The following is a 10629-nucleotide window of genomic DNA, read 5'->3' on the forward strand; positions in this document are numbered from 1 at the left end:
GAGAAAACACAAGCATCTTATAAAGAGCAGAAAGCACAGGTCAGTTGCTAAGAAACAGGGTCACGTGAAGGGGCTAGGGTAAAGAAAAAACAAAAGCTGCAGTTTTAGCACAGCGTCTGAGGAGCCGATAAGAAAGTCCAGCCAAGCTGTCTCCGGCCTTGAGCTGGGAGTGATAACACTGTCCAGCCCTGCAGGTGGCTGATCTTAGGTCAAGGCACACATCTCTTCCCCTGGCAGCTCTTTCTGCCAGCTCTCTACAATTAAATAGGTTTACTTTTGGAAAATAGTTTAGAACTGTGAAAACTTATAGTTCCGCATGCTGATTTTCATCAGTTAAGAGAGAAGGAGAACATTTCCTCTTATGTAAGACTCAGCTTTTTTTCATTTTCAGTTTTTGCTTTGATTTTGAGTTTCTTTTAATTGGGGGGGGGCACCTGGGTGGCTCATTTGGTTGAACGTCCAGCTTCAGCTCAGGTCATGATCTCGTGGTTCATGGGTTCAACCCCTGCATCAGGCTCTGTGCTGACAGGTAGCTCAGAGCCTGGAGACTGTCTTTGGATTCTGTCTCTCCCTCTTTCTCTGTCATTTCCCTGCTCTCTCTCTCTCTCTCTCTTTCTCTCTCTCTCTCTCTCTCAAAAATAAGTAAAACAACAATTTTTTAAATTTTTTAATGTTTATTTATTTTTGAGAGTTAGAGCATGAATGGGGAAGTAGGGGAGAGAGAGAGAGAGAGAGAGAGAGAGAGAGAGAGAGAGAGAGAGAGAATCTGAAATAAGCTCCAGCCTAAGCTGTCCTCACAGAGCCTGATGGGGGACTCAAACTCATGAAATCATGACCTGAGCCGAAGTCCAAGGCTTAACCAAATGAGCCACCTAGACACCCATGATTTTGAGTTTCTTATTGCAAAAATAGACAACTTTTTTCTGGATAACTTAATTAGATAAGAAAGTATTAGAAGGCTAGACAATAGATCTTTGAATATATGGAAGGGTTAACAAGAAAACTTGAAAAATAGGGAAAAACCTAGAACAAGTCTGGGAGAACAGAGCACAGTCTTTCTGTGTTCATAATCATACCTGTAGATTCAAAGACCCATGCAAGAATGTCTGATTGGCTGATGTTATATCTTCTGTACTTGATCTAGTTCTCAGAATCTGTGGAGGACTGACTTGCTCATTCTGTTATTAAGGATTCCTCGGAATACAAAGAGTTCAAATGCTGGGCAAATATTTACTTACTATAGTCTATTCCTTTGGAGAGCTAGTATCAAAGGAAACATTGGTTGATACACATACTCCTGCCTTGCAAATCTATTAAAACTGACTCTTGTTTAACCTAAACACGTATACTCCCAAGAAACCTCAGTCTCATCAATTATGATAGCCAAATCCTAGTTTAGGACTTTCCCATTGTAATCATCCTTCCTGTAATTTGCCTTTACCAATTATTAATGCTTTGTGATTTTGTGACACTCTTGGTTATTTTTAAAAATTTAATTTAATTAAAATTATTTAATAAAACAATTTTGAATATGAGCATATATACAATGAACATGGGATTATAAAGAAATTGTCACCATTTCAAATGCAACTAATAAAGTTACATTCATCAACTACAACCTTTAATCAAAACTATTTAATACACATTTTGATTATTGCTTTAAATAATTTTTTGTTATTGAAGAACTTGAACAAGTAGAACCTTAAATTCTTTAAAAAGGAAACCACAAATAATTGCTCACCTAAAACTCCCAATTCTGCAGTGATTTTTTAAAAGCAAAATTTAAAAAAATAATTACCTGGAATAGATTACTTTTCTAAGAGAAACATCTTACCTAAAATGATGTCATTAAAAACAAATCAATACATTTAATATTTCTGAACTTTTTTTAAAGATAAGTTTCAGAAGTCACTTTGAAATTGTTACAAACTATAAATTGTGATGTTAGCAATAAGATTTTACAGCTGTTCTTATTAGTTTAGGAAGATTGTTTTAATTCTTAACTTGCTCAGAATTTTAATCATGTATGTATATTGAAATTTGTCAAATGTTTTTTTTCATTTTTCATTACTTCTGTTTTCTATGGAAGAAAACTCTTTGTTATATACCTAATGCATGTATAATTCATCAAATAACACAGTTTGCAAATAAACAGTCTTGCCCTTTGATACTAAACGTGATTGAACTCTTTTCCCGCTTTGAGTTTAATCATGAAGCCTCTCATAAAATGACACTGTGGTAACATGTCCAAATTAATTATCTGTTATTGCCTACTTTCTCTCTTGACTAGAGGAATGGAAAAGAAAGAGATAGAAAATTCAGTTTACATCACCATATTTTCACTACATTTTTAATAAACTCTTTTATGTCAGAATACTGGTGATTTTCAGAAAACTTACAAAGATAGTACAGAGAAAACTCATATAGCCCTCAGTTTCTCCCACCGTTAACACTTACAGTTCCATGACATTCATTTGTCAAACTCACTTATTCATTTTCTAAACTCACTTATTCATTCTACGAGTTTAAGGTAAGAAACTGACATCTATCACTATCATATTTTAATGTTCAGACACCACTTCTAATATAATAACAGGCATTTCACTCCTTTTCCCTTCCTCAGCTAATGTCTGAGAACCCAACTCTGTGGTGCTAACCCGACTGATCTTGTGCTGTTGATGTATGGTACACTCTGTCTATAGTCAATGTCAGCTATGGATGGGACAATGCAAAGGCTTAGGATGTCTCTGATATTTTGTATTATTTCTCAATGACTTACTGCTTCTTTCTCTGAGGATACAGTCTCTCACTTCCCAGATATGCTGTGAATCTGGCACACAGCATCTCCCAAATCTATCACTAAATGTTACACATAAACTCAATCTCAAGTTTTCTTACCTACTATTCCCCAGGCCACCATGTGGGAGGGAGTAAAAGCACTTATCATTTTAAACTATATTTTTTTGCACTAAAAAGTTGATAATTCTCATGGTGTTTCAATTATTCTTATGGGAAAAGTCTTCACTGATTAATTTATAAATCCTGACAAATGGGTGTATATTCTACATCATTATACAAAGAGCAAATTTTAGAAAGCCATGGACTGTGCTTTATCACAGTCAGGTGGTCAGACTTATTATATGATGGTGCAAGGTTCTGCAACTTGGTGACCACAGAGACCCAAAGGGAAGCTGCATGATATAACCACTATATCATTTGTCTCATATGCTCTTGGTAGAGACATTTACAAATCTTTTAGATTTAGGAGGTTCAAATCAAAATTCTCTTTTTAAAAAGAACACACATTTTAGAGTTTTGCAAATAATTTACAAGCCTGTTTTAAAATTTTGCCAACAAGGTGGCTACTTAATTATAAATTGTGTGAAATTCTAAAAGAAAAAGCAATTCCTGGGGCGCCTGGGTGGCTCAGTCGGTTAAGCCTCCGGCTTCGGCTCAGGTCAGATCTCACGTTCGTGGGTTCGAGCCCCGCGTCGGGCTCTGTGCTGACAGCTAGCTCAGAGCCTGGAGCCTGTTTCAGATTCTGTACCTCCCTCTCTCTCTGACCCTCCCTTGCTCCAGCTGTCTCTCTCTGTCTCTCAAAAATAAATAAAAAAGCAATAAAAAAATTAAGAAAAAAAAAACAATTCCTTCTAATACATCAAAATTATAGAGTTTATACCCAATTACGGGCAGCCCAAAGTTCCAATCCGGTTATGTACAGTATGTAACTATTGACTATCATAACGAATTCCCAGCCTTTCTTTGTTTTATACTACATCTATTTTGTAGCAAAGACACATTTCAGTTCAAAGGTATTTAGTTTGTAATTAGATTCATGCCTTTATTATATTAATCTAAATGCATTTGCATTTCCATATATAAAATAAAGCCATTGTAAAGTTCTCTCATAACTTAGAGACATCCTGTATATAATATTTTAACAGTAACTGTCTTTGGAAAACAGAATAAAAAACAAATCTATAATGTGGCAGGTGGTTGTCTGACTAACACCCATGGAGAGTTCTAGCTGTGATTTGGAAATCTTTTCTACCACAAATCCCAAAGAACAGGTTACCTTGACAACAGACAATTTAAAATAACATATCAGCCACCCAGAATGCTCTTTAACTTTTACAAAAATTGGGTTGTAGTTGTTTGGGAAATACAATACTATATTAGAAACTATTTTAAGAGATTTGAAAACTTTTTCTTGCTCTTTATCTCATTAATTCTAATTGATAACATTCTTGGTTTGTCAGAAAGATGTAATTATTTAATAAACAATTTATTAAAAATAAACTAGCAGTGGCTTCTAGGCAGCATGTTGGTTTCTCTAGAGCAATTTCTCACACTGAAATGGATGATTTTTCTGTCTTATTGACAGATCTACAAACTTAATTAGGTTCGTTTAGCAGATGAAGTATCAGAACCACAGATACGTTAGGTGAGTTTGCCAGGATTTCCCTGTGAGCAAGAGGAAGAGCAAAATACTGAGAATCGCAAACTTTATTTTCCCCATTAACACCCATAATGTAAAGAGAGGTGTTGGACGGCATTAAATAAAATGCAGAGTAGGAAAGATACAAATAAAAAGAAGACAAAAAGTCACATGGCAGTCAAAGGGTGTCATGACTGCTTAGTGAATTCTGAAACTGCTTTATCGGATACTTTTCCACCTCTACTAAAATATTTCTAATTCGCCAGATACACAAACTGTGTTCTTTCTCACCTCCAATTTTTGGCAAAGACTTTCCTGCTCTCTGATACATATTTTTCCTCTTGTCTTGATCTTACTGCCAAGCAAAAGTCACACTCTTTTGTAAATCTTGTAAACTCGATGAAGCCCCTCACTAGCCTGCTAACAATTTGGTTGCAAGATCTGTATTTAAAGAGGCTTTTTTTTTTTCATGGATTTCCTAGTCCAACCCTGGACATTTACTAGCCCATTGCTTCATCAAAATGACAAAGTGAGTGAAAAGGAACCTAACATATTAATATGATTGTCTTAATTTGGACACTATTTTGGCTATGAAGAATTTAAAAGTTAAGTATAAAAGTACTTTATTGGCTTTATTTTCTTTTCTTTTTCCGAAACGTCTTATGTAACCTAAGATCAGATATTTCAGTAAGATAAAGTATAGCACATCAATAAATACCTATGAATATTTTCAAATTACACATTTATAAGTCTAATTGTTTTTCTTTCTTTATCCTTATAGAAAACTATTGATGCCAAAAATTTGTGTTTCCAGATTTATGAAACAATAATAAATAAAAATAGGATATTCGATTAAAGTTGTATTTCTGAAAATAGCAATTCTTATTATCTTACAATTATTTATGTTTAATTTTATATAACTTGTGTTACTGTGTATTTTTACTTTTTAATTTATTTTTAACCTATTTATTGTTACTTAAGTATTTTTCTGGTAAAACCCTGTGGTTTAGTCTTGCCATATCTTTTCACTAGGATAATCTTTTCCTTTTAGATATGTTATTTGTAATATTTATAATTAATTCAATTATTGATATGACTAGGTTTGAGTCTATCATCTTATTTTTTATATTAGTCCTATCTGGTCTTTATTCCCTTTCCCTCTAGTTTCTGTTTGTTTGTTTTTTCTTTTTTGAAACCATATAGTATGTTTTTATAATTCATTTCTTTCTCCTTTCCTGCCCTATTAGCCATAACTCTTTATACTATTATTTCAGTGATTATTAATCATTTACAGTATATACATTTTAATTTGTCGCAGCCTTTACCTTGAGTTAAATACCTTATATTGGAATTATACTGCTTCACATATAACATAAATACTTCAATTTTTCTTCTTTTATGTCCTATGCTACTATTGTCTTATATTTTACTTATGGATATGCCTATATTGTTATTATTCTTATTTTTATTCAAACAACTAATTATCTTTCTACAATATTTAAAATATTCTATATTTTAATATATAATCTATATAATCCTTCATACATATATGTTCATATAGTTATCATTTCCAGTGTTCTATAGTCCTTAGATTTATATTTCCATAAGTAAAGAGCTATGTTTGCCCATACTTATTTTGGGAGATGCCTCACAGATAAGCCAAGGTATGACTGAATTTATTACCTTAAAAGTAATAGAACTATGGTTTATTGCATATAATCAGAATGGGACACATGATTTCAGAAGAACTTTGAGCTAACTAAATAAAATAAGGTATGTTAAGAACTAGACAGATAAGGAGCTTAAAAACTGAATTTAATAGCTATAATAATTCACTTTATATGTAATAATAAACCATTCTTTATTATGAATGTTAGGATAATATGTTAGTTCAATCCTAAATTTTACATAAAAGACTTACCTATAAGTGATAACTTATGTTGGAAGTAACTTATTCTTCTCAAAAGAGTTCCTAGATGGGTTTGATCTTTGAGTTAGAGTGTAAGCTAAATTTAAGATAAGGAAACTGCCAAAAAAAACACTATGTTATAATTATCTGGTATGCATTTATAAATTATTTCTTTGAGTTTTTTGTTATAAGTATATCTACTGAATAATACTCATATTAGTTGTTACGCTTGGGGTTTTTTAGGTATAAATGTACACATGTTGAAAGAAAAGAGAGAAATTTGTACAGACTTCATAAACTTTTGAAAAATTGACTTGATTTCTTCAACTTGATAATTACATTTTCTTTAACTGATTAAAGCCCTTTATAAAATTCAAATAGAATTCTGACATTACAAACAATTTTAATTTCAAACTCCAAGTAGGTTAGTTGCAACACAGTGTGGGTACATATCTCAGATGTTGTGTTGAGTAAATTACAGGGCACCAAAGAATTCACAAAGTATGATTCCTATTGCATAAAGTTCAAAAACAGGCAAAATTATTATATTCTGGTACAAGTCAAGATAATGTGTAGACTTAGCTGAGAAGTAAGAAGTAGGCGAATAGTGAAAGAGACTAGAGGAGACTACCTGAGGCCCTGGCAATGTTTCGTTTATGGATTCGTATACTAGAATAGGGTGCCTAGTAACATAGTAACTTTCCTGAGTGTAGGTTTCATGTTGTGATGACTTATTTTGTATGTCAACTTGAGTGGGTCGTGGTATGCCCAGATATTTGACTGAACGCTATTCTGGGTGTGTCTGTGAGGGTGTTTCTGCGTGACATTAATATTGAATTAGTGGACTCATAAAGTAGTTTATCCTTTGAATGTGGGAGAGCATCACTCAATCCAAGCTGAAGGCCTGAAGAAGAATAGGCAGAGGGAGGAAGAATTCTTCTCTTTCTGTCCGATTGCTTGAGGTGCAACATTGGCCTTCGGCCCCTGGCACTCACGATTGTCAGGCTTTCACATCCAGACTACGCTGTGAGCTCACTGGCTCTTGTTCTAGGGTGTGGTCTGAATCACACCACTGACTCCATGGTCAGTCTCTCTCTAGGTATATGTGTATTCTGTCGCTTCTGGTCCTCAGGAGAATGCTAATACATCCTATCCCATCAATAAACCTTTATAAGATTCTTAATCTAAATACTTAGAAACTTTATAGGTTGGAAAAATATCTCCTCTAATAACCATTGATCTGACAGTTAAAGTAATAGATTCTGTTATAACCTATTCCTGTTATGTTCCTAACTGTTATCTCCTTTTGGCAATCTAAGGGACATCTCAAACCTGCCTTTAAAGCAAAACAAAACAAAAAATGTTTTTTGCAAAGCCAAAAAGAGAGGCACCATTTTTCCTGTATTCTTTTTAATTGTTATTATTGGTTATTTATTATTATTTTCCCCTATATTCCTAAAGCTCGTCTGTCAAAGTCTTAAATTATTTCACTAACAAAACACATGGTAAATTCATACACTTTTTTCTATCTTCACTACTAGGATCTTAAACTAAGCCTGTATTATCTATCAAACAGATCTCTTACTTTTTTCTCCCACTTTTTAATTTTATTTTTCTAAAATCCACTCTTTGCACAGCAATCAGACTGATATTTCTGATTACACCATTTCATTATCTAAAACTCTCATATGACTTCTTATTATACCTGGAATAAAATGCAGACCAGGATTAAAACTGCAGGCTCTGCCCTGCCCTCCTCTGTGCCAGCCTTTCAGAGTGTCAGTCTAGCTTCTGCTTTGGTCCTGGGAATGTATGGCCCTATGAACTTAACATTTTCTTTTTATCCTTAAGATGTCCATGAGCTCTTATTTAATACTTATCCACCATGTGTCAACCACTTCACCCTATTTTAATTTTCTGTAAGATTTATTCCTTTGCTTAGTATTTTTCTAAACCCACTAGAATGTAGGTCTAAAATAGTTATGACTTTGTCTCATTTATTGTTATAAGCAAAATATTAAAAAAATATAGGAAACAATGTTCAATGAAAGAAAATGAATAAAAAGAGGTACATATGCTACTATTTAACTAATATTTGTTTAATTTTTACTTTTATTATTTGATATGCATATATATGTCACTTTTATATTAAATTTAATTCTACTTCAATATAAATAATTTCCATTCATGTAAATCACTTTGATAAATCATGATAACATTTTTCTTTATGCTCTTTATTAGCCCCTCAGATATAGAGCTAATTCATCACTTTTAAAGATAAGGCTTGTCTAATTAGAAAATTAAAAGGAAAAAAGTAACATTAAAAACAAAAAAAATGTGTCACTTTGATCTTTATTATAGCATCCAGCATTGTCAACTTGATTAAAGGGTAATTACCAGCTCAGAGAGTAAAAAAAAAAAAAAAAAAAAGTAAGGATGATTTTGATGAGATTTCTTCTAATTAGTTTTCAGATAAAAATCAACCTTCACTACTGTCTGTTTAGCCTTGGCTGGGAGGTGGGAAAACCATCCATTTTGTCATTATCTATAACAGCATTATAAGTAAAAATTAGATTTAAAAACTTTTTCTACCAAAATAGGTTTTGAATTGTTTATTAGCTTTCGAAGTATGCCAGCAATTACTAAATTGAAATTACTTACTCAAGCCATGTGTGTTCTCTCGGACTGACAGTTGGATGAAAATGAATCAATAAACTTATATGAGTGACAAGGTGTGTTTTGTTGGCTAATCAATGCCATTTACACCATGTTCTCGTACTCTCAAAGCATGGATGGGCCTTGAAGTATTATGCTAGGTGAGATAAGTCAGACTGAGAGAGACAAGTGCCATATGGTTTCACTTATATGTGGAATCTAACAACAACAACAATACAAACCAAATAAACAAACAAAACTAGAATCAGATCTGTAAGTGAAGAGAACAGGCTGATGGTGGCCGGAAGGGAGGGGCGTCGGGGAGTAGTCACAATCAATGAAGGGAGTGCGCTTCCTGTTGCAGGATGAATAAATCATGAGAACAAAAGGTGCAGCCCAGGTAGTCTCATCAAAAATACAGGAAGAGTGTTGTTTGGTGACATATGGTAGCTACATACCAGATGTGATGAGCAGAACATAAGGTACAGAGAAGTTGAATTACTGTGTTTTCGCCTGAAACTAATGTAACATTGTGTGTCAACTCTACTCAAATTTAAAAAAATTTAGAAACTGCAAGGACATAAAAAAATTTAATTTTACATAATCATTTACCTAGAATATAAAATATACATACAAATATAATTTTACTTTTTAATTGCTTATTCCTAGACATACCTTTACAACTATAAAAGTATACAATATTTAGAGATTTTAAAGGTCAAAAATGGAAATGAAACCATGATATAATCAAAATAGTTTCCAAACTAATAAGAGACAATAACATTTCAATTATAAAAAACTTTATATCTCCTTGCTCTATGATTTTAATCATACTTAAGAGATGAAATATACTTGGAGTACGTGGGTGGCTCAGTCGGTTAAGTGTCTGACTTCGGCTCAGGTCATGATCTCATGGTTCGTGGATTCGAGCCCTGTGTCGGGCTCTGTGCTGACAGCTCAGAGCTTGGAGCCTGCTTTGGATTCTGAGTCTCCCTCTCTCTCTAACCTTCCCCCACTTGTGCTCTGTCTATCTCTCTCTCTGTCTCTCTGCCTCTCTGTCTCTCTCTCTCTCTCAAAAATGAATAATAAACATTTAAGCATTTAAAAATATATATTAATTATCCCTCACTATATTTAAGATATATTCTTAAATAAATGTAACTTTTTTGAACTTTTGATTTGTAAAATAATCCCTTATAAAGGTTAAATTTCAGTTAATAATTGGTGTGCTAAACATATAACAAATCTACATGAACATTTTTACATGGAAGCAAGTGCCAGTGATGGTAGCTAGTATTATAATGTTCTGATATAACTCATTTTGATGTTGAAGACTGTGAGGTCTTCAAATCCTTTATGGTAAGGTGAATTATTTCTTTATTTTCAATATAAACTTTCATATATTTTCATTAAAAATAAATATCATAATATTATCCTTAGATGTAGCCATTTTACCATATAAAATCTATATTAATGTTGACTAAATTTTAAGAGCCACAGAGCCTGTAGTTTTAAATTTTTTTGATTCAGGTAAAATTATTACATTGATAAAAACTATTGATAATCCATCTCAAATTTCCTCATCCCATTCCTAAATTCACCTGCAGATGTGGAAGACATTTTCAAG

This window comes from Suricata suricatta, chromosome 5 (genome assembly GCF_006229205.1).
Source record: "Suricata suricatta isolate VVHF042 chromosome 5, meerkat_22Aug2017_6uvM2_HiC, whole genome shotgun sequence".
In the NCBI taxonomy this organism is placed as follows: Eukaryota; Metazoa; Chordata; class Mammalia; order Carnivora; family Herpestidae; genus Suricata; species Suricata suricatta.